This window comes from Polypterus senegalus, chromosome 4, assembly GCF_016835505.1.
Source record: "Polypterus senegalus isolate Bchr_013 chromosome 4, ASM1683550v1, whole genome shotgun sequence".
Lineage (NCBI taxonomy): Eukaryota > Metazoa > Chordata > Cladistia > Polypteriformes > Polypteridae > Polypterus > Polypterus senegalus.
In genome coordinates, this window is record NC_053157.1 from 74,850,607 (window position 1) to 74,877,181 (window position 26,575).

The following is a 26,575-nucleotide window of genomic DNA, read 5'->3' on the forward strand; positions in this document are numbered from 1 at the left end:
CAGACACTCATCAAAGGCTATAGGAGGTGTCTAGAGGCTGTTCTATTTGCAAACGGAGGCTCAACTAAGTTTTGATGTAATATATCTGTTGGGGTGCCCACATTTATGCACCTGTCTAATTTTGTTATAATGCAAATTGCATATTTTTTGTTAATCCAATAAACTTAATGTGACTGCTGAAATACTACTGTTTCCATAAGACATGTCATATATTAAAAGGAAGTTGCTACTTTGAAAGCTCAGTCAATGATAAACAAAAATCCAAAGAATTAAGAGGGGTTCCCAAACTTTATCATATGACTGTAGGTTACTGGACATTCAGGAAACCAAGAAAAAAATAAAAATTATATATTGCTATCTATGATTCCAAAATAAGCTTACATAGCAAGCATCTACTTGCCATGCTGGAAATCTTTGCTACCACTGATCAAAGTAGGGGAGTTCTCCTGGTCTTTGGTAAGTTCCCTATGACTTTTTTACATACTTAAGTGACAAAGAAGTTCTTACTTCCCTAGCACCTTTGAAACAAATTGGGAGTAACCCACTGTACAAATATTCATAATTTGTAGAAGGTACACTTTTGTGTACCCCTAGAATATGCTAGATGGGAGAAAAACCTTTGCTATTATAAATAACTGATGTTCCTCTTCTTTCACTTGTTCCCATTAGGGTTTGCCACAGCAGATCATCTTCTTCCATATTTTTCTGTCCTCTGCATCTTGTTCTGTTACACTCATCACCTGCATGTTCTCTCTCACCACATCCATAATACGTTTTAGCAAATGAAAACATAAAAAGGATCTAAATGAGTGTATAATGACATTACCACAAACGAAAGACTAAAAAATCAATATTAAAAATTAAAACATGTAGACTTTCAAGAACACCAGAAATGTCAACTAGGTAGCATAAAAAGCACAGTGAAAAAGAGAAACTGGAAAATTAACTGCTGTGGATGCTAAGGCAAACAGCCAACAATTCTTCAACAAATGTGCCAGAAAAAAAGCAGTAAAAGAGAATTTAAGAAGCCTCAGAGATGCATAAAATCACTGATGATGAACAGCAAATAGACAAAGAACTAGAAAGTTTTACCTCAGTATTTCCTAAAGATGAAACATATGGGATGCCTGCCGCATAAATAAAAATGAGCTCTGTCTTTAATGGCTGTAAAATAGAAGAATCAAGCATGCTTTAGAAAACTGTTACGCGGTGGACTACCAAAACCCTTAAGTCTGAAGGGATTCCACAAAACTGTATTGAGCATATTCCATCAATCACTCTTTATTACAGAAGAACACTACAAATGGAAAGATGGAAACGTGACTATAATCCATGACAAAACAGATTCTGATAATTATTGACCTGTATATATTACTTGTATCCCATGTAAGATTATGGAAACTATAATCAAGAATAAATCAGAAAACTAAATTTATAAAAAATAATAAACCTTTTTGAACAGGACAAAAGCAATGTACACAACATAATGTACTTTAGAAAGCCTTTGAAAAAAAAAAAAAAGCACCAGCACCAAACGAAACTTATGAAGCAAACTGATTAATTTAATGGAGAGAAAGAGTACAGATAAAAGGGAATCATATACATGGAGTAGGTGGATGTAGTAAAGCAAAGTAGTTGTTCCATGACAGTCATTTAATTTCAGCCAATCAGTTTTATATTTAGTTTGTAACATGAAAAAGTGACTACAGTAATCCCTCGCTATATCGACTTTCGCGGCTTCACTCTATCGTGGATTTTATATGTAAGCATATCTAAATATATAACACGGATTCCAAAATAACTCCTTCGCGGGTTCCTGTGGAAAATGGGTCTTCTTACTTCTGGTACATGCTTCCTCAGTTGGTTTGCCCAGTTAATTTCATACAAGGAACGGTATTGGCGGATGGCTGAGAAGCTACTCAATCAGAGCACGCAGTTAAGTTCCTGTGTGCTGACTGGCTCAGCGACGAAGCGGCGAATTCGATTGCACTGCGTTAACTAGGATGTTTCGTCTCGCTCATTCAGCATCAACGTGTTTCGCTGTGTAAAGAGTTAACTTTTGTGCTCTTTTGTGTTTATCTTTGTGCGTAGTCAAGCCCTTCGTTATGGCTCCAAAATGATCTGTCTATCGTAATGGTTGTAACATATGTGATATTGGAGATGCTCGATATCTTTAAAATAATATTTAGGTTTTACTGTATATAAACAGTGTGTTTACATACATAATTTTAACAAATCTTACCTAATATCTAAGAGAATACAAAGGATTTATTCGGCATTACTGTGTGGGAAATGTTTATAAGAGTGTGGGAGAGTTTATAAGGGCTTAAAATATATAAAAATAACCATATGAACATATGGTTTTTACTTCGCGGATTTTTACCTTTCGCGGGAGATTCTGGAACGCAACCCCCATGATAAAGGAGGGATCACTGTATATGGAAGAGCATGGAAAGTCCATAACTAATTTTAAAAACAATCCTTCCTTCATTATTTATGAAAACACAATCAAAATTCTCTAAACTTGAATGAAAAAAAATATTTAATAGCATTTTTAAAACTGTTATTAAAGGGTAGGGAAGTGTGTACCTTGAATCTTTGTTTTGGCACTCAATTTCTGTTTTCAAGAATGCTGAAGATATTTTTTGCAATTGTTTTGTTTTTTGTCCTGTTATATGTTACTCTGTCACCATCATGGATGCTTTTTCACTGTGTTCCCCACAACTCTGTGGTGTTTTTCAAAGGTAGTGGCCACGTTTTGTCTGTTGTTTGCCATGTGTTTGGATAACATTGAGGCACATCACATCAATGTATTATTCTTATTACAACCATGGAGCACATTATTATGTTATCCAAACATTTTATTCCTTCTATAAAAATGACTAAAATCGTTTGTGAAAATTACGGGTAAATAAACCCGTTTACTCTGAAGACCTTCTGATTGTCTATTTGACTTTGATTATGTTTTGCGTTTTGGGCTTTGATGATTGGTTTTGATTTGCTTGCTATGGTTTCATGACCCATGTCTTTTAAAAGAGTACGGATTTGCCAGCTGCTGATGCAGCCTCCCCAGTCATAATTTTTAGCCATTTAAAAGTCAAAAATCTTGAACAATTTGACTGGGCATATAGCTAATACTGTGCATACAGCAGACACATTTCAGAAAGACTACTGGAAAAGTGGAAGAACAATTGCAAAAGGCAATTTAATGTAGCTAAGTACTACACACTTTTACATTTTATATTAATTATAAGATGAATGACCCTAAACCACAGGAATCAACTTCTGAAGAGGCTTAAGGGTTAATGTTAACACAGCAATGTGGCAAAACAATTAAAAAGACAAATAAAATGTTGTGAAAAGTGTTGAGTATTAATAAGTAACATTATGTTATGAGTGAATAATACATTAGTGGGACCACATCTGGCATAGTATGTGCAATTCTGGTCTCTGTTCTGTAAAACGTACATGCCTTAGAAGTGCAGGAAAGAGCAATCAAGAGCTTCCCATGTTGTTCTGTGACAAGATAAGGGTAGAGCACAGAAGGTTAAATTGGGGGACATACCCTGGGCTTTCAAACTTCCCACAAGAATCCATAAAATTGATCCTCCAAATTTAAAAAATTAAACTATATACTCAAGATTAACAGCAAAAATTAAGACGAAGTTCATTCAAGAGAGAATCCACTAAATACTTCCAAGAGGTCTGGGAATGTAGAACAATGCTTAAAAAAATGATCTGGGCAAGATTTTTGGACAACTTACAGTAGATGTTAGTTAACCATATGAGGTTGGGAGCATGTGTTGATAGCCCATTGCCGCTCCTTCCACACAACAAACTACCTTGACTAGGACCCGAGTGCAGCGGGTGACACTTTAGCACCACTTTTTTTTTTACAGTGGCTAACCATATAATCAAACAATTTCTCTAAGTCAATTTTCTGAAAGAGCTTTATCCATTACAAAGTTGCAAGGAAACCGATGTTATTGCAACATCATAATGCACAAGCATGTCAGAGCAACCAGTCAGCCTAACAGCATACCTTACTGCATATGACATTTCCAATAAAGTAATGCATAAATAATGTTTCAGGTCAGTCATTAATTTCTAGTGATTATGGAAGCCTTTTCATTCAACCTCTGAGGCTGAATTTTAAGGTCAAGGTTAAAGGCCAGATATAAGTGAATGTCCTGGAACAGTAACTTTAATATAATTCTATGATATTTCATGATTTAGAATTAGCAACTCAAATACAATTTATTCTTCTTCCCATTTTTGATATTTTTGGGTGTTTTCTGATACTTATGTAAATGTGTTAGTTTTGTGATGTTATTTTCAAAACAGTTACCTCAAATGAGTAGAATTCACTTTTTTGTCTTTTGTTGCCATCATTTGCAAATATCCCTAATTGTTCTAGCTTGTATTTTCTGGTTAAAAAACACTGAGCGCCCTGTCTAAAACCTAGCAAAACTTTTCAATATGTCCTGTGAGTAGTTTCTTTTTACTCCTGGTGTTATGTACTCTCACTTTAATTGTTTTGTCACCTCAGGCCAATAGATGACATCCATTCTCTGTATAGCTGTCATGGTTTTACAGGTGTTTAGGTATTTATTTTGTATTTGTATGTATTTTCTGTGTACTGTTTAGTTTCTGTACGTCTCTGCTTGTCCTGCTATGTTCTGTGTATTTTGTGAGGCCACCTGCCTATCACTGTCAATGTTCTGCACTTAGTCCTGTGAAGGCTGAGAAAACAAGCAGCCCCTGGCAGCTAAGTAAGCATGCTTGGTGGTTGTGGCGAGTTCTACTGATTTATTATGTTTTTGTGATTATCTGGATTTGTGACCCTCGTGCTCTGTTTTTGACAATTCTTTCTGGATTTGTGTTGGAAGTTTGTTTGCTTAGGGCAATGCCTTTTGCTCGAAGACCATTTTCTGGAATATTTTAATTTATAAACAATTTTCGTCTGCCCTTTATTTTCACAGGGACTGACTGAGCCTTCTACTTGATGGGACTTCTGGCTACAGTTTATAAAATAAACTTACATAGCAAGCATCTGCCTACCATGCTGGAAATCTTTGCTACCACTGATCAAACTATGGAAGTTCTTCTGGTCTTTGGTAAGTTCCCTTTGAGTTTTTTACTTACTTAAGTGACAAAGAAGTACTTTCTTCCCTAGCACCTTTAAAACAAATTGGGAGTACCCCACTGCACAAATATTCGTAATTTGTAGAAGGTTCACTTTTGTGTACCCCTAGAATATGCTAGATGGGAGAAAAACCTTTGCTATTATAGATAACTGATCTTTATTTTCACAGAGACTGACCGATCCTTCTATTTGATGGGACTTTTGGCTACAGTTGGTCAGGATTTTAAGCTAAGGTTCTCCCAAATTCATGACAATAGTGTACGTTACATTATAATACTCTGTTCCTTGAAATGAGAACCGATCCATGCTGATACAGCAAAGAGACGGGGCACCATTTTTCAATTCCAGGCTCGGAACATCTTCTGAATATCTTCTTTCCAAAAACCACCTTACTCCATTCCCTTTTCCTTTATCCTTTTTTAAAATTGTATATCAAGTTAAGCAGCAGATTGCTCTGTTTTCTGTGTGCTCATGTGAGATTTTTTTTGAGGGTTTTCACTAATATGCCAAATACATAAATCTTAATTTGACTGAAGGTTTAGTGATTTGTGAACGAGTGCTCCCTTTAATACACTTGTGCCCCTTTACAGTCTTTGTCCCGCTTCCTGTGACTCTATCATGAATAAAATTGCTTTGGAAAATGGATGGATTTATTACATTGTAAATATTGTTAATTGCCAGGCCTGTTCTTCAGGCACAATCTCTTCCTTACACCAAGTGCTGCCAGGATACTTCCTATAACCCTATGATAGATACATTGGATTGAGAAAAAAAGACGGCTATACTACAATATTATGATTATTGTTTGACTGGTCCCTTTCCTGTATTGTTTCCTTCCTTGCCATCAATGTTTCCGGGATAGAACCCCAACCCCCAACCCTGAATTGGGTTCTTAAGTAAATGGAAGTTTGGTTTATTATTTAAGCCTTTGCAGTATTCTTTTGGTAAGGAAACTATCTTTCTTATAGCTGTAAAGAAAAGTGTTAAATCCTCTTCAGCATTTCAGTTCTGTGCCATTTACTGTCATCATGTGCCTTGACCCTGCATATGGCCAATATTTGAATGTTTCTTCTTCAGTGTATTTATTTGTTCAACAGCTAATGACTGAGTGACAATGGACAGAGCGTTTGACCTCTGACAAGCTCAGCCCAGCTGACTCCTATCATGTTACCCAGTTTAGAGCGGATTGGTTTAAAGCTGTCTCTAAAAGGCCATTGCGTACGACTGTCTGGCAATTAAATTCTGTGTCACAGCACAAAAAATAATAATTTCTTTGTTAATCTGATAAAACATTTGAACCACATTAAACTTTCCTATTGAAATACAAAGGAAACCCTAAAGGAGGATTACAGAGTGAGCTGGCAACGCTGAGCCTGAATGCATCTATGGCTATATGTTTGTGTGTTTGCCACCAGATGCAGCATTCCAGGTTTTACACTATTATCTTTTATCTTAGCAAAACACCCAAGGCTTGAGAAATCTCAGCTTAATCCCTTCATTTTGCAATGTTTTCATTCTTGCAAAAAAAGTGGAGCATTTCCTGTGAATGTGGGGTTCTGTTTTTTTTTTCTTCTTATGGAAAACTTTGTCTTGAAAGAAACATGTTTAGATCTTTCTTATCTTTTTCCCATAGTACTCAAGGGGCCCAAAACCAACAGCATTCCCACCATGATAATGTGCAATAATGTCGTGCGCCCACATTACATGACGTCCAGCTGGGAACCACTGACTCTGACAATCCGATTGACTTCAATCTCTTGCTTTTCAAGTCAACATTTGCTTCAGGTTCGGAACAAATCAAAAACTAATCTGTAACACGCATATTAGGAATTCTTTGCCCCTGAATCAGATGCTTGTCTAGGTTTAGTATTATTTAATTTCCTGTGATTACAAAACAGGATAGTAAATGGCCAAGGGCAGATGCTGCTTATGCGTAATGTTTATTCAGTGAATTCTTAAAATGACTCCTACGAGATTAATATGTAGCTAACGTGTCCGATTAAGTTTTATTTGGGACCAGCTGCATTCTGGTGGATGTTAGCTTCAGAGTGCTGAAAAGCATTCCACAGCACAATTCCCAAATGAAATGTCATTCATCTTTGAACATACCCCTACCTGCAGCTGGCAAAGGGTTTGCTTTAGGTAGCATTATGTAGGCTCTTTTCCATCACCCACAAGATTTTGTTATTCGCACAGAAGTGATTTTAATGATCGTCTTTATGGTAGAAAAATAAACATCCTATTAGAAAGGTGACAAAAGAAAAACTCAAACATCAAAAGTTCACGTTCAGTTTAGTATTTTTATGCCAGATGTAACAAATGCCTCCTTTCTATTGTCCCTGATAGCATCTTTGAATCTAGCTTTGCAAAAAGAAAGCATGTCAGCAATAGAGTTTCCTACAAGTGCTTCTTTGCTTGCTTATAACCCAAACCCATTAAGAAAAATCTATTGACATACATGTCTGATTACTGAGCGTTACCTGGGCACCATTGTAAAATCCATTTTCAGATATAGTAACTTAGGTTTATTGTGCATTCATGCTCTTTTTGCTGGCTGTTGTTGGTGGATGCTTGGTTGGTCATCCACTCCTTCCATCATTTTCAGCAAAAACACACGGCCTGGGAACTTTTTCAAGGAAGATTTTTTTTACACAAATGTTAAAAAGTATTTTTTCCTCACCTAGAGTAAGTCATTACAAGATCAAATAACATATTTTATCAAAATCTACAATGCAAAAATATTTATTGTTTTCCTATTTCCCAGTTTCATGTCTGCCCACTATTTCAGTCCTCGTAGTACTGTAACTATAAACAATTTTACAGAACATTAATAATAGAACCCATACCCTGATGGTGAGGACAAGGGAAACAAAAGGACCTATAGGAAAAGCACGTCTCCCATCACTCCTACTTCAAATTAATATTGCATTTTTAAAACTGAGGTGTTTGCCATTCCATAGAAGTCTGGAAGTAAGGGATCTGACATCTGGCCAGTAATTTGAAGGGGGAGAAAGCAGAATCATGTAGCTCACAAAGTTAAAGCAGGGTAGCTACATTTATTTTTATCATGGCCAAGAGAGATTGAAAGAAGTAATATGCTGGTCTAGGAATGGACAGAAATGCTGACAAAAAATAGAGGAGCCTATTGCACTAACTTCCATCCCTAGGTACCTAAAACAGTTAGTACTGGGCATTAATGGAGGTAAACAGTCTTGCTGGGACAAAACAGTTTGAGATCAGATAACATTTATCCTCAAGAGCTTAATGTGGTTAGTGAGTACATATATAAAAACTTGACACATAATTTTAGGAAGTCATTGCACATTGGGGATATGCCAAAGGACTGAAAAATGTCAAATATTATCCCTTTATATAAAAAGGGAGTTTGGGTAAATCCATGTAACTATAGGCCAGTAATCTTAACTGCATTGCAGATAAATGAACGGAAGGGATTATTAAGGAGAAGATTGAGCAACACATGCTGGTGTAAACCCTGCTCATTTTTCAGGGCAACATTTAAACTTCAGTGTTTCAAGTATTAGACCAGGATTATTAAGCTGTGTTTTAAAGGCATACAGTATTATGTTAATGCTTTGCCAATGGTTGGTGTTTCTTGTCACCCCTTTCATGTTGGTTTGAATCTCCAGCAGTTGTCTTTGTGATGTTTGGAAAAATGTTGCAATAGTTAGATTGAGGCTTTAGAGAATACATGTATTTTAGCCTTTGTTTGTTAAACACTATTCCAGTGCCATTTTTTTGTATTTTGGACTTCAAATCCATTAAATATAAGGCCCTTCATAAAACATAGACAAGCATATCAAGGACTGTGTCATGTCCTGTACTAAACTATCACACTTTGTTATATTCTGCTTTCTTGACATCTACAGTAACATGCAAATATGCTTTTGAAAATCATAATTGTTTTATTTTGCCCGCTGTGAATTAATCTTGGATTTTGCTCCGCTTCTGAGGCTTTATGGACAGCAGTCTCAGTATTTGGCAATTTGCCATTAACTTTCACTTCATTGTTTTGTTGTTTTATTTTCCTGATAACCCTTCAGAGATTTCCAAATATATTTAGCCAACCTTTGCACTTTTTCCTTGTTTTATCAACCAAGCATTCTGGAAAATAGTGTTCCTTCCACATGTCTTCTTTGGTAAGCATTTTTTTATGCATTTAAAAAATCAGGCCAGAGGGCAAATAAAAATAGCACTTAAACAGAATAGAACACATAGGCGGCAATGTCGCAACTCATAAACCTTGTATTTAACAATTAGTGTGTTTTATTACAAACGTGTTTTTCTGAGTACTAGGTGTATCCTTGACAGGTCATAAATATGAAAAAAGCTAAAGTTTAAGTATAGTTGGTACAATTCCCATACCTTAGGCAAAGGGTACAAACACCCATGCAGTAAAGTACAGGGTGGCACACAAGAAAGCATCCCAGCACATGTTAAACAGCCTTACCCTGTAGTTAAAATGAAGCTAGCGGGAAGTCCCTATACACATTTAGTTTTTTTACTTCTGTTATTTGTGTGCGTGCTGATCAGGAGGCATGCTGTATTCAGTGGAACAGTGTATATCATTTGTAGAGTGTTGTGCAAGTGCAGGCTTCTCCAATCCAAGCATTGGGATTTATGAAACAACTAGCAAAATACCCGCGCTTCGCAGCGGAGAAGTAGTGTGTTAAAGAAGTTATGAAAAAGAAAAGGAAACATAAAAATGACATAACATGATTGTCAATCTAATTGTCGTAGGCTTATTTTAGTATTGAGAGTGAATTTGATGATTGTAGAGTTTAATTTATGATTGTAAATGTTGTGTATGAGAAATGCACATTTTAAGGATGTAAGGATCTCTTTGTAAACGACGTTTGCAGTTCTGCCCTTGGGCTATAAAATGACCAAGCTGTCTGCTGAGCTTATTCTTGAGCATGCAACGTACAGTTGGCCATGTGAGAAACAATCTTGTGTCAAGTCAATGCCGACCTTTTTTAGAGTCTGGCCCAGTGACTTATTTATTGTCATAGCAAATAAATCGTCTGCTAACAGAAATAAGGAATGAAACCGCCAAAAGGAGAGGTCAGTTCTGAAAGTTCCTTACGGCATAATGGTGAGAACCGCAAAAAAGAAGACGTTATTTTCGAAAGTTCATTACTTCGCATGATGCGAAATGAAACATATTTAACGTTTGTAAGTTTGTAAGAAATTTGGGATTCCTAAGTATATTGGAAGTCACAGAAATAGTGAGGAGGGGTTTCCCCTATCTATATATACAGTTTAGGGGGTACACACGTTTCACCCCCTTGGGTGTTGCAATAGGACATGAAACATACCTAACTTTTGTAAGTACACTGCAAGGAATGAGAACACAAAATTTCAGCTTCCCACCTATATGGAAAGTGGGAGAATTAGTGATGAGTCAGTGAGGGCTTTACCTTTTTTATGTATAGATATTCTATTGCGATTGCTTCTGCAAAACACAAGACAGTAACTGGTTTAAAATTGGCATTCTACTGGTTCTATGAAAATGTGAAACCCTTTAATCCATACCATACTAATCCATATCAAATCGTTATTGCCAATATTATAGATCTTACGGCAAGAGAAGTAAAAAATCAATGTGGTGATCATCGTAACCATAAATTCTTCTAAAGACAACTACCAAACTAGCGAGTAATTGGGAGTGTACTTCAGCAATCCTCAGAACTCAGAAAAACACAAAATTAGTCAAAGTAATAACCAGAAATTTACTATGAAAATAAAAGGGAGGGAAAATTCGAGCAAATTAATAGGTAAGGTAGTAGAAAGAAAACTACTCCAGGCTTTCCTAACTGAAGTCCAATGTCCATAATAAGTGGCTTATCAATTTGCCGACAACTCCATGCCATCACTCTCACCTCTCTTCCTTCCATTAAGTGCTTGTTCTTACAGTTCTCCTAAACTCACTAAAGCAATGGCTGTGAGATTGTATTAAATCTCCACTTTGTGTGCATTTCCAGTGTTGCCTCAGAACTGTTTGGGGTGTCAAAGAAGGTCCTACGTTAAGGAATGGCACCTGTTGTCCCTGCACCTCCGAGCCCTCAGAATTTCTTCAAGGCCCATATCACCGTTCAGCTTTACAACAATGTGTTACTTAATATTGGCCTGCGATAAGGAATAGCACAAGTCCATTAAGTCTTGGATACCACAAGACTGCCATCTAAGCACCCTTCTTTAAAACTGTGTCACACACGCACAAATGTGAAACAATCTAAGAAATCATTTGATTGTAATTCCATCCCTGACCGAAGGTTTGTAATGTTGCTTATGGTGTATCCTTTTTATTCATCTGCAGATCTTATAATTGACAGTGAGACAAGTCATGACATCACTTCCGGTTTCTGGTTGCCTGAACCCACCTTTTTCTCTCTGCTGACTTCTTAACAGACAGTCTATTACTAGACTTGTGTCTTTAATGACATTTCTGTGAATGAATGTTAATTGTTTTGTAATTTTTTATCAGTTATATGTAATTTGCCTACAGTTGCCCAATGCTCCCTGTGTTTTTTATCACAAGCGTTTTTTTATTTTTGACCAATTTTATTGTTTCTCAGGTATGCTTGACATACATTGGAGGAGAATGATAAAGCAAAACGTGAAGATGCTATAAGGAATGACATCTGACACAAAATGGATTAAATACTAAACACTTCAAATACCATATTGATGTACTTGTGTGTTTGGAGAATTGTCAGGATGAATAGTTGTATTATTTATAATATTTTAAATGATTTGATAAAGCATTTTTGAGAAGAGTATGTCCCACACAGTTCCTTCTATGAGCAGATTTCAAAAGCATGCAAATTTGACGTGGATCAAACATTCTAAGGGTTCTTATGTCTTTTTGTGTTTATAATGTAAACAGTGGAGTTTTACACAATATGGAAACAAGTGTCTGTCAGCCAGATAATATCTTGTTAGTGGTTATGTCACACACTTTATGGGGAATGATTTAAAAGGGACATGGTAGAAGGATTTGATGAATACACACCAACTCATATGCCTGTCTGTTTCCCATTGATCCAGGAAGCTAATGATCCAGAGAGAAGGCCATGGCAAATCTGTTTGATGCATTCCTTTTGACTTCCTTACCCTAACTATGAATAAATGGGGCTTTCCTGATGGAGCTCCAGCCCTTTCTTTTGACTGTTGTGACTTAACAACATTAAATTACAACATTTAATAACATTAAAATTCAATTCAAACTATCCATTAAAGTCATGCAATGCCTCTCCCTTCCAGGAAATGACAACCTTCAAAACAATATATTTCAGTCATGTTATGGCTCTCCTCTGTTTCATGAAATTTAGTAAACAGCTGAGAGACAATAGAGATAAAAATTGAGAGCAAGAGCATGCAGAACTTTAGAAACCTGAAAATAATCTTATAAATAAGAGTGCAGCTCATGCATTGTCAGGCTGGTGAATATAGAGCTTTTTTGGTGCCAGTGGCACTATTTCAATGAAAGTTCTGGTGGGGCCTCACGGATTTGAGAGACAGATACTGTCAGAAGGGACAGAATCATCCTGAGAAGTCGTGCTGAGAAGCTGTCTGTCTATGTGTGTTAGACAGAGATAGAGAAAGATGCACAAGCACTTAAAGAACAGCATTTATGAGACCTGCTCTGCTGCTTCAGTCCATTGGCTGTGGTACAATGCCAGTGGTAAGTCCCAGGACATAACAAAAGTGGGTGTATATCATATTGTTTCTGTCCGCAAGTCAAGTATTAGGAAGAGCCAGCGACATAAATGTGCAGGCAGTGGATGAGGCAGATAATAACACATGGAACTGGATGGAAGAAGCCATAAGAGATAAGAGCATCAGCAGCAACATTGGAGAGTAATCAAGGAAGAAGATAGTGTCCAGTAAATTTTGCTTGATGGAGTAAAAGAGAGACATTGCATTTTATAATGTATTAGGCTACCATGTATTTGGCTGATGATAAAATGTCATCCAAATAATTTAATAAAAAATGACACAAAATGAAGATGTAACAACATATTGTAATAAAGTATTACCACCAAATGACTAAAAGGACACCAAAAGCAGAAACTCAAATAAATATTCATACAGTATACTTCAATTGTTGTTAAATGGGCAATGTGCTGAGTATCATTATACATACTGTAAGCAATCAGTGTGATTCATGAGAATGATGATGACTACTGCAAAACAATGAGAATTACAAGTTATCAAAAACACTAAGCTGAGTCATAAAGTTAATGGCTTGCTTTAATGTTCTCTAATTCAAGTCCCAGCAGAGAACTGAAAAGGTTGTACATGTGTAAATCTGAGAAAAGATATACTGTACAGAGAATATCGCAGGGTCCAAGGGCCTGCCCAACCATCCCTGGAAACAAAGTAGCACCAAACACAAAGAAAATTTCACATATTCCAAAGATTAATAGATAGGAATTTGCATTGAGCATGAAAATTTGATTATGACAAATTTGTTGAGTTTTCTATAAAAACTTTAATAATATGTTATAATACGACTTAGTTTAAAAAATGAACATGTTCAGTTAGTTTTTAACATTTTCCACTGTGCCCCATAGAGTATATGTAAATCACCATCGTGGGCAAGATATTTTTTTATTTTTATAGAAAGCACTTAACTGTAGAAATCAGTTTTGAATGGGAAATGCATATATAGCATATTTGTGAAGAAATAATTTTGACTTAAAAAAATACTTAATCCTGGAGGACCACCGTGGATGCAGGTTTTCATTCTAAACCTTTTTTTAATGAGCGCCCTGTTTGTGCTGCTAATTAACTTCTTGTGAATTCACTTAAATTGAATTGCTTTTTTAAGATTTCTTCATTGTTCCTCTGAATTACTTCATTTCTTTCCTTAAATGGCACCCAAACAGAAATGAAATGTGAAGTGAGTGAGCCAACTGAAGACCAACTAATTCAGGGCCTCAAACCCGAACCAATTTCACTTCATCCAAGTGCTTAAAGAGGAGCTGAGTCTTGTTGCTAATTAAACCCGTGCTTTAATGCAGTGACTTGTTGCTGCTCTCGTGGTGCATTAGCAGACATCTCTGAAATGGCTGATTTTCTCTTTCTAAGAGCACTGCTAAAATGCTTTGAGAACGTGAGCAGACCAACATTCCTGAGACCTTCATCTTAGTTTATTTTCAGATATTGTATGATGGACACCAGTTGTTTTAGCTCATTTTGTATCTCATTATTGTTTGGCTGCTAATTAAGTAAAACGAAGCAATTAAGGGGTCTGAGTCTTCATGAGCAAGTCAATTAAAATTAGTTCAAAAGAAGTTAATTAGCAGCAAAAGCAGGTCACCTGTTAAGAAAAGGGTTAGAATGAAAACCTGTAGTCATGGTGGTCCTCCAGGACCAGAGTTGGCGACCCCTGCTGTAGAAGCAAGTTTAGATACTCAGTGGCCTGGCATTTGGAGAACCTTGAAATAATACTCAGTCTGCTCACTTCTGTTGACTTACTTTACAGGACACTACTTGATGGAGAAAAATCCTTTTTAGAAATAAAAAAGTTCAAAAATAGTTATATGAAGATTGAAAACCAAGACTGCAGATTCAGTAAGAAGATCTTCATAGACATCTACCAGTGTCAAGATTGAGAAGCATAATATGTTTATGTATTTGGCTGACGCCTTTACAACATTTATAATACAATTACTTACATTTCTTTTGGTTTTCCAGTTGAAGCACAGGTAGGTCAAGTGACTTGCTCATGGTCACATAGTGTCAGTAGCGGGATTTGAACCCTCAACCTCAGGGAAGTCCATCCATCCATTATCCAACCCGCTATATCCTAACTAAAGGGTCACGGGGGCCTGCTGGAGCCAATCCCAGCCAACACGGGTGGCAAGGCAGGAAACAAACCGTGGGCAGGGTGCCAGCCCACTGCAGGGGTATGAAGTCCAAAGCCTTAATCACTACAACCTCACTGCCTGCATACTACAGGATAATACTTAGCCTATGAAGTGTAGAAAGCTAATATTGCATACTTTTCAAAATAGCGTAATATTTTCAACTAATAGTAACACATCACACTATCAATAAAGAGCTCTTATTTAACAAGTGTTTTGTTGGCTGTCCACAGTCATATTATATTCACTCCTCCTCACCTTATTGACTCTTAAATTGAGTGTCTTTCTGTGTGCAAGCTAGCGGTCAATAAACTCTCACTTCTCAAAAGAAAGTTGAATGACACTGAATATTTATACTCCAGAGGCTTCTGTCACTTGATGTCCAAGGTGTCGTAGTAACCCTGATCTTTCAAACAACATACAAAGGTTCACAAAAAAGAACAAACAATTCAGTATATTTTCAGTATATAAGTAGGTTAACTTTTCTTACTGCAGTATCTAGTGTACCCATAGCTTTTTTCTCCTCTGGTTATTACCATATATATCCTTTAAATAAATGAGTGATTTCCATTTTTCTCATGGGAGTTCCTTATTCTTTATTTGAATTAAGTTGGATAAAATAGCTATTTTCATAATAGATATAATTTCCAGCAGGTGGTGCAGTGATTAGCAATAGTGCCCTGCCCTGGGCTCAAATCCCAATTCTGGTTTCTCTGTGTGGAATTTCCACCTGTGTCAGCATCAACTTTCTGTGTGTACTTTGGTTTTCTGCCACTTTTCAAAGATGTGCATGTTAAGTTAATTGTTGATTAGCCTACCTGGACAAAATGTAATTTTGGTCAATACACTGATGATGAGACTGTAAGGACTTTGCTCTAAAATCATTATGATTTCATGTTTGAATATGGCATAGGCTATCCTGTAAGCTTTACTGTCTGTTTTCAATTTTTTTTGGAGTTTACCTTGTTAAAGGTATTCCTTTATAGTACAGTGACGTAATATTTCAATGATTACAGATGTACAAAGAGGTCTTTTTTGAGTAAGGTTTTGTTGTAATAAATACATGCTTTAATTCTTTGTTTTGGAACTTTCAGGTATGGTAGACAAACTAAGTATTGTAAATACTGGTTTTCAAGGGCACTGTGGTCTTATCCTTTATATATCTAAAAGTCATGCATACTACATACAGTAAAAGTGTCATAAATATACAGTATATATACAAACTTGTAAATTTAACAATGCATTGCTTACTTTCGTCTTGCTAAATGGCATTATCCCATTTAAAGAAAACAGGCTTATCCAAATTGAAGGTAGAAGAACATAAGTGGATTCTTAAGTGCTCCTGGAAAACAATGTTTTCAAGCACCATGGATAAAGTGAAAAGGATGGATTATCCACTCCAGTCTCCAGACTTATCATAATCAGACTTTTGCCTGAGGAGTACTGTAAAGAGTACGGTTCATACTACAAGACTAAGACTAATGTGGCACCTCAGGTACAAACTGGAAGTGCTTGTTGCTTTGTTTCACTAGCAGCAATATAAAATGAATGTCACCCTGGTTCACAATATTACTCACAGTCTGCTAGCTAGCATTTTTGAACAACAGAAACATACAAATGCAAAATACTACCACGCTCTGCCTATATTACAAATTTACACATTCTCAACTTCTTAATAAAAACACCTTATGGAAAGTACAAGGACGATGAAGACAACAGTGGTTTTGCTAATAAGTTCATTAGCACTTTGATTAATCCTTGTATGTTCCTTGCCATTGATCTCAAAGTTAAAAAGTGACCTGGCTCAAAGACTCTACTCAAAGGGAAGTACATGGTGAAAAATTGAGATTGCAACAGTGTTTGGGGCTGTTTAGTGACTGGAGCATGTTGTTCAGATCATGGGTAAGTAGTTAATTCACAAAATCTGATAGTCAGGGATCAGGTACTTTTTAAAAGATGACATGAGTGTGTGCTGCATTTAACAAAGCACCACACATCTCAGAGTCTCTGGGACAGTCTATGCTAGAGTACAGGAATGGAGGCTCCATCCTATAGTTGACCCTCAGATCCAAGAGAAGTAATAAAGATTCTGTCATTTCCATGAAGGAGTTAAACCTTCCAGAACGGAATACTATCATTGTAAATACAGTAAGTTCATTTCTGTTTTCTTTTGCCATACAAAAAAATCAATTGCTAATTCCATAACCCAGCCCTTTGTTACTATCAGCAAAGGCTTAATACTTTATGACCACTAATGATAAAGTAGAAAACCTCAATAATTTAGGTTATCTTCAGAAAGTATGTTTTGCATTGACTCACTCCAGAGCAATGCCTTTTGTGCCTGCACCCTGTAGATTCCTAAAAGAGCCAAAATTATTATATTCTTGTTTATTAATTAGCCAACTGCATACAATGTGCAATCTTCAAAGTTTCTCATTTCCTTAAAGCTGTTTATAACTAGGAAATTTAAAACCCACTTTTTGATAGGATGTGAAGTAAACCCTTTAAAATTGCATACCTAAAAAATTGAAATGCAAACAAAAGTAATCCTAAATATTTTTTAAGACTAAGTAAACCCATATGGATTACAGAAATATTCTAAATGTTGATTATGGTTAGGTCTAATGCTTTAAGTACTCACTCGAGATATTTTAGTACTGTTGAGAAATAAACCTTCAATACCACGAAAATGTTGGGCATCTCCGGAATGGTAAGGACAGGCGGCAAATACCAGATAGATTTACTACTCAAAACTCCAGCCATTTTACTGTAAATCTTTTTATCTGGAGGATTTAAAAGGCATTTTTCGAGAGAATATACAGGCACATCTATATCTGAAACATATACAGGATTAAGGTTAGCTAATAAGATTGACAGTTCATTGCACTAGTGAGGTTAAATTCATGTCAAATTATGTGACTTTTCCAACAATTTCCAGTCATAAATTTCATTTACATATCCTTAGCAGGTCAAAAGGAATTGGTGGTGTGCTACTGTGACGCTGGTTGCATAATGTGACATACCCAGTGTCTCATTCCAACTAGTCTGCTACTCACTCCAATAAAATCAGACAGTTTTGATTTTGTCTTTAGCTCTGTGTGTATAAGAGATGACAATCAATAAATGTTCTTCTGGTTAGGGATTCGTATAATGCTTTGTCAAGGAGTCCTCAAAAACAGGAGAGAAGCGGATTTGTCTGATGTCTCATGTTTTATATCACAACAGAATGAGGCCGAACTTGCAGTAACTGTTAACTCTTAACCGGCTAAGTAAGATGGTATGTTTTTGGCTATCACAAAAAGGGACAAGCATGGCTATTCTGGAAGGTCAGCACTCATTCGTTAAAGTAGATATGCCTAGTGATTTTTAGTCATTAAAACTGACATGGTCTGGCAAAGAGATCAGCAACTGTAGTCAACAATTCTGACATACTCCACAATTTAATAGTGTTCAAAAGTTTTTAAAATATTTACTCCAATTACATGACTCAATAGTTTGTTCCAGATTCCCATAACCCTTTTCGTAAAGGAATTTAAGTATAACGTCCTTAGATTAATATACAATATTTCATAGAAGAGGGAAAAACATTGTCCAAGGTTATTCATTTACTCTGAAAAAAACATAAACAAGAGGGCTAGAAACACAGATGAAGACTGTACAGCTGAAACATTTTGTCTTTAACCTTCTTTTCTTTTTTTTAATGTGAGAATAACATTTGCCTATTTTTTGGTGCATTCGTATATAATGCACAAAGCACTTATTGCAGTAGTCATATCTGTCTGTCTCTCACACTTATTCTTCAAGGAAAATTGTTGAAACAGTTCAGTTTTTGCTGCCATATCTCAAACACATTGCACTGTACAAAGTTTAGAAATTCAAAAATTTCCAATTGAAAAACGTTGGTTAGTTTGTAAACTCATTTGTCATAAAATGGAGAAATATTCTGTGACTTCAATTGCGAATTAGTTAGGTAAGTTAAACATGGAAGTACAAAAAAAAGTAATTCTTCTGGAAATAAATGGAAGGGGAAAGCTATTATGTAAGCAAATAAAAGCCTGAATTGATTGAACTAATATATTCTGCAGATTATTTTTGTAAAGCACCAACATTATGAACTTGCAGCTAAATGGTGTTTGAACTAATTAATTAAACAGGAAGGGGTGCAACTGCTCTATCTGATGTAAACATAGGACAGGATTAAAAAAGGGAACTGCCCTTGATCTGCGAGTAGACGATCGGAGCCACTTGGTATAAAACAAGGACAATGCTAGGTTCTAATAGCAAGGACAGGGCAGGATTACTTAGCGGTATAACTACAACAGACTGACTGTGAACTACGGTTTATCCGGACCCAAACAGAAGCTTTTGCTTCTGTATAGTTACAGATTGAAATTAAAATCTTTAAAATAATTGTAATTTTTGTTTTCCTGTTATACAATAAATCAATTCTTTTCCAAGTTCTTAATTTTTGTTTTAACTTATATGAATATCTGGATAGGGAACTTATTTCAATCGTTTTTCACTTTTGATAAGGTAATATGGATAGTGATATATTCTAGTACCAGTAATGGCTCACTGCACTATAACGTGCAGTGAATACACTTGACTTGACAATACTCCTTTGACCCTTGACCTTCGTTGACCATGTATGTGTAGAATGACTCAAGATATGAAAAGGTAGGGATGAGAACGACACCCATACACATGTGCCGCACGGTCACCATACTGTTTGATGCCAAGAGTTGATTCTACAATAAAATAAAATAAAAATAAAAAGAGGAATAACCTTGGAGGTCAACCATCACCCTGAAAGCGGATAGTAGACTTCACGTAGTATATGTGTACCAAATTTCAGTTCAATAATTCAAACGGTTTGTGAGCTACAGGTGATTTAAAATCCTGGACAAACGGACAGCCACGGTAACGTAAGATAGGTCATTCTTTATTAATAGTTATTTTTTATTTGCTAATTATTGGATACTATTGTATTGGGTATACTTTCGAACATGTATGTTTAAGAAAATTGAACAACACTTAGTCACAGATCCTGTACTACTAACACACATCAATTGATGTTATTTTTGCATTGCTCGATTTCGATTCTACTGTATATAAAAGCTATTGAGTCTCAACAAGCCTATTTGTGCTCCGTTTTTTACTCCATTGCAAAGTACTGTTAAAAATCCAGTATTTAATGTACTCTACTAACACATATAATTGCATTCTATTCTAGACTTATTATGACAAACATATTTAATAAAGAAAAATGTGATAACGTCTCAGATGATGTAAATTAAAAATGGTCCAACTTTTATATCAAGTTACATTTTGTAACCTTTTTTGCAGATGCAGTCTGACGCAGTCTTCCCCAGTTCACAGAAGAGGTTGTCTAATTTTTTCCAATTATATGCTCGAAAATCCTACTCACATCATATCCCCAAAGCCAAAGAGGGAGCCACAGTGACATTAGGAAATGTTTGCAATGGTCAGTAGAGAATGGTAACCCCTGTGTAGGAGTGCATAAGAGAGTGAGAGAAAAAGCCTGAATCGAAGAATGTAAGAAACTCAGAAGTGAGCAAGGATGTCTGACTTTCTCTTATATCAGTTGTAACAGCTGGGCTTGCTTGATTAAGGCCCAGTTTTTTAAAATACCAGACCTAATGTCTCAGCGTACATTCAAATTTGCCTGTCAGGGAACCATACTTTGCTTACTATATGCCCAGTGATTAATAAGACAAACAAGTGTAACCAGAGCGAATAGTTCATATATTATGAAAGAAATTGTGAATGTCTACAAATACAATAATATCCAAAGTTCTTACATACTGTACACTGTGAAACATGCTGAGAAAAGCAAATGAGCAAGTATTTTTATATATTTACCTCACCTTGTCTCCCCACACTCCAGACATTTAAGATCCTATAATAAACTATCTATATGACTACACATTAACAAGCATTTAAAGGTCTGATATAACGAAAGTCACTGTAAAAGATCTATAAATGTGGAATGTTTCCAGTAGTTATCCTTGAAATATTACAATAATGAAAGGAAAATTGATAGTACTTTCCCCGGGGGATGCAAAACCAAAATAATATCACCGCTTATTACTAGAAATACCAGGTATCAAATAGAACACATCAAAGATAGCAAACATAAGGGCATGTGTTTGACCACACTGTCCCTTAAATTGATCAATATGTATGGAAGACCCAGACCTTAAATGCAATAGAAGGATTTAAGGGTATAGGGTGTGCCTGAAACAAAGGTACTCTGGACCCCAGAAGTAATTCTGGGGATCAGCCAAGAGTGACCTGGAAAGCGGTTTAAAGCGTTTTTTTAATAATAGGCAAGGATGACCCTGAAGTGCAAGTGACAGGAAATCAAAAAAGGTTGTGTCTTGTAAAATATGTGTGTTTTAATGGTTATGTAGTGTCATATGGAAGTAGGGTGTGGCATTATTAAAAGGTGGCATGAATAAAACACAATGGTTGACAACAAACTTCCATTTAGGAGTCATTGACAGTCCTTTGCACCTAATAGCATCCTATTTTCATTTTATATTTGTACTTGATTTTTTCCTATTGCCTACACAGATCAGCATGCTGCTATCATTCCTATTTTGCACATACAACATATTCTTATTGCCTTGTAATATTTCTTCTTCGTAACACTGCCATTCCTCTTGCCAAAATAGGAGACTAACAGATGGCAGAACTTTGAGATGAAAGAGACAAACACTCGACTGGCAGGAGGCCTGAAAATCATAGTGCTTTGGTGTGGTTCTTTGGGGCAAATGGACAAGTGGCAAAGTACAGAGAGTCTTCAGGTTACTTGTTTCCCTCCCAGTTTATTTTTCATCTTGTATACTGTACAGTATGTATCCATCTGTTTGGTTACTTTTTTGTTAATAAAGACAATTCTTGCATTCTTGGTGTTTGTGTCTGCACATAGGGAGGATCACAATGGTAGCAAATTAAATTCTTCATTTTTGTCCATCGTGTTTTTCTCTGTCTAAACTGGTAGGTAATTAACCAAAGAAATGAAGGATTCTGAATATTTACTTGTAAGCGACATTAAAAAAAGCAAAGCACACATAAGCTACTGAATTAGCCAAACTACTGACCGAGGTGTAACACATACAAATATCTTAGAATGCAAACAGACCCCAATAGCAAGCTGCATAAAAATAATAAAATCAACATACTGAAGAAGACAACCTCTAAATAAGACATTAATTGGAGTGAAGCCAGCAGCCATAGGGCACTCCCATAAGCCGTGTTAAGAACTACTGGCTTAGAGACTAAACACGCCAGTTAGTGAGGTGTAAATGCCAGAAAAGAGTACTAATCATGGGTATTTTTGGGTATTTTGGTCATGCATTCTTAATATATAGTTCAGGCTGACAAAATAATTAAGAGAAAGACTACTTACCTGCTTCTGTCAAGTTTATGCTCCTAATGACAAGTAGGAAATTAAGATATTGAATCTTCAGTTGCAGCAATATGGGACACTTGTTAGTGATGTTAATTGCAGGTACATAGCTAGAAATGAAAAGTACTGTTGCCAGATATCATTATTGTCCTTTTTCACTTGTTAGCTTGTATCTCACAAACTGAGCAGATTTGTCAAATTGAACAGCTAATGTTAAACAATGTTATCATTTTATATTCTGAAAATTTGAAGAGCTGTCATGGATCATTTGAAGTCATGTGAAAATCTGTATTACAATTTACAATGGTGCTGGATAACCTGAAAAGCTGCAGGTCTTGATGATGATTACTATTTCATTACTTTTGACAATTTCATGCCATTTTTATATTATATTTTTCATAGTGTTTAAACTGGTGATGATAATGGCCCATGCTCCTGTGATGTATATGATAATATAAGTGATAAGAATGACTGCTATGTATTTGAGTGATGCCAGGAAAGACAGGATGACAGAGCTTCTAGAGGAGGGTATTTGCTGCATACACTCGCCAACAAAATGATTAGGAGCATTATACTAATACTTGTAGGGCCTCCTTTTGCTCTCAAAACAGCCTCAGTACTTCATGGCATGGATTCCACAAGATGTTGGAAACATTCCTTTGAGAGCCTGGTCCATCTTGACATAGTGGCATCACACAGTTTCTGAGCATATGTAAGCTGCACATTCATACTATGTATCCCCCGTTCTACCACATCCCAAAGGTGATCTACTGGGTTCAGATTTGGTAAGACAAGGGCACTGAAGAACACTGAACTCCTTCTCATGTTTAAGAAACCAGTTTAAGATGACTTTTGCTTTGTGACATGAATCATTATCATACTGGCAAGTAGTCATTAAACGATGGGTAAATAGCGGCCATGAAGGGATGCACATGGTCAGCAACAACATTCAGACAGGCTGTGGCTTTCAAACAATAATTGATTGATATTAACAAGGCTTGAAGTGTGCCAAGAAAACATTCACCACACCATTACATCACTACCAGCCTAGACTGTTGACCCAAGGCAGGTTGGGTGTATGGTTGCATGCTGTTGATACCAAAGTCTGACCCTAACATCTGTTTGCCTCAGCAGAAATCGAGCTTTACTAGACTAGGTTACATTTTTCCAGCCTTCAGCTGTCCGGTTTTGGTGAGCCTGTGCCCACTGCAGCTTCAGCTTTCAGTTCTTGGCTGACATTAGTGAAGCCTGACATGATCTTTTGCTTTTATTGCCCATCCACCTCAAGGTTCAATGTATTGTGCATTCTGAGATGCTTTTCTGAACCCCAGAGTTGTACAGAGTGGTTATTTGAGATATCATTGCGTTTCTGTCAGTTTGAACCAGTCTGATAATTTTTCTCTGATCTCTGTCCTCATCTAGGTATTTCCTTCTGCACAGGTGCCACTCACTGTAAATACTGTCATGCACAAAAATCCCTAGAGATCAGCAAATACAGAAATACTTAAACCAGCCTGCCTGGCACCAACAATTATGCCATGGTTTGAAATCACTGAGATCACATTTTTTCCCCATTCTGGTGTTTGATGTGAACATTAACTGAGGCAGCTGACTTGTATCTGCAGGATGTCATGCTTTCTGCTGCTGCCACGTGATTGGTTGATTAGATAATTGCAGGGATAAACAGGGTACATGTGTTCCTAATAATATTATCAGTGAGTGTATACTGTTCTGCCAGTATAAAATCAATAGCAGTGTGAAGGGATGGTGTGACAGTTCATTTAAAGAGTGTCCTTCTTTGGCATTGTGGTGAAGGTGCAACAATTTAAGAGGGTATACCAAACCTCTGAAGTGATTCCAGGGATTTTAACTGAGGTACCCTCTGGGTAGGGTTTCACAACTACTAAATACCAGTTAGACATTATTGTACTACTTGATTCAGGAAATTATTTGGGGGAGATTGTGTGTGTTTGTGTGCGTTTGAGAGAATAAGCAATAAGAGTGCTTATTCCTGGTACGAGGCAGGAGGATGAGCTGCCCCATATGGTAGACACGATTCAAGAACCATACAAAAGGATTTTTTTGTATATTTTGTATTCTTTGTTTACTTATCTAACACTTGTTTTACTTTTCCTAAATAAATACTTGTTTTTCTTCATTTTTTTTCGGATCCTTGGGATCATCCTGGTTCAGAATGTCTGCTACGAGAACACTTTCTATGGCTACATAGGTGTTTAGATTAGTTCAGTGAATAGGAACAGATTTAGTTTGAATATTTTCTTTTTTGGGTTGCATATTTAAATTACTTTTTTAAATTACAAAAAGGCCATAAAATGAAAATCCATACACGATTCATGTGAATACTACTGTTTAAAGATAGACTGATAGATACAGTGCATCCGGAAAGTATTTACAGCGCATCACTTTTTCCACATTTTGTTATGTTACAACCTTATTCCAAAATGGATTCAGTTCATTTTTTTCCTCAGAATTCTACACACAACACCACATAATGGAAACGTGAAAAACGTTTACTTGAGGTTTTTGCAAATTTATTAAAAATAAAAAAACTGAGAAGCTTTAACAAGACATAAAATTAGTTATCTTTGATGTAGAAGAGTTGATTAGAGTAAAACAAATTGTGAACAAAAGAAATTAAAAGCAGAAACCTTTCTGATTAGAATGTGCAGTATTTCAGTAAAATGAAAAGTATCCAGTAACTACAGTATGTCATTTGTTAAAGGCCAAAGTGTTGTTTTAAGTTACTCAGCCAGGATTCAGAAAACCAACAAAAAAGTATGTTATATTTCACAAAATGTTATCTAATGTTATTTACAATTAGTTTTTATCAGAAAAAGTTATTTATATTCATCTAAACATAAAAGGTTTGGATGAGCAAAAGGACACTACAAAATATCAAATAAATCAATAGCAAACCAATCTACCAAGCTACCTTACTCAGCCTGTCTTTGCAGGTCTGCTTCTTGACTGTCAGGCAGGGTGGCTCACCTACATCTGTCCACAGTACTTTAAATAAAGTACCAAAATATCACAATTGGTTATTCTAAAGAACTTGAAGAGACTGTACCAAGAAAATGATTCATATTTTGGGGCAAAATAAACAAATAGTCTGAGACAGGCCAAAGTCAAAACCAAAATATACACAAAAGAATTGACTATCAAACGAAAGATGAAATCCATAGATGAGAAATGTAAAACTAGGATCCTAGTCTATTGTCCATTCCCTTAATAAGCCTACTACAGCACAGGAGTTTTGTTGAACACAAAGAGATGAATGCCTCCATCTTGATGACATTACAATGGCAATGGAAGCTGGAGCAAAAAACAATATGGATGAAACCATGAAAATTATGTCTAAACTTGATAAAAGGTTCTACAGTGACAAACAACAATATGGCTGCAAGCATGAAAATGAATTCTCAAATGGCAATGCTGGCAAATTTGTGTCGTAATGACATCTTGGAAATAATTATAAAAATTGATAACAAAGAATAATACAAATAACAAATAAAAATTGGTTCAAAGAGTTCATAAAACGGAATTCAATGTACACAACACTTTTTTATTGAATTATCAGTCACTTTACTTTTATCTCCACAATATTTTCTCACATTGCCTTACTCAATCTCATTTTCATAGTATAGGCATCATGTGTCCCTAAAAGGGTTTGTCTTTTAAAACCTACCCAGTGATTACTTCAAAGACAATCTACTAAATCAGTTAATGGAATAAGAAGACTATCTCAAAGACCTAGAGATAAGTACTTATTTCCTATTAACAGGCACTGAATTTACTTTACACATAACATATTTGATCGCTACAAAGCAATGGTAATTTCCCTTTGTGTCAGATACTTTGGAAGCTTTACTATTAACATTTTTTTTTAAAATTTAGGACTAAGCATTAGTGCTAGGAACAAACAACAGTGTAAACTTTTGTATGCAGCCTTTTTCAGAAATGTAGTCTTTCTTAATATGAGCTGTTAGTAAATATAGTAGAAAGTAATACAATGGAATTAAGTGTGAAAACCATTGACTAAAACCCAAGTATAAACTTTCAGAATGTGAACTTAAAGGCACT

The 26,575-nt window shown here is 36.0% G+C and overlaps 2 protein-coding genes and 1 long non-coding RNA gene across 3 annotated transcripts in view; 1 reads left to right on the plus strand and 2 right to left on the minus strand.

Annotated features, from left to right (window-relative positions):
• The window catches only part of dlc1 (DLC1 Rho GTPase activating protein), a 166,891-nt gene that overhangs the window by 105,507 nt on the left and 34,809 nt on the right, over window positions 1-26,575 (minus strand). The window lies entirely within an intron of this gene.
• Window positions 1-26,575, minus strand: part of LOC120527467 (rho GTPase-activating protein 7-like) — a 349,930-nt gene that overhangs the window by 9,086 nt on the left and 314,269 nt on the right. The window lies entirely within an intron of this gene.
• LOC120527468 lies at window positions 4,701-11,873 on the plus strand. The gene is made up of 3 exons (XR_005633338.1): window positions 4,701-4,772; window positions 4,983-5,117; window positions 11,743-11,873. It is a non-coding gene; the product is annotated as an uncharacterized LOC120527468 (long non-coding RNA).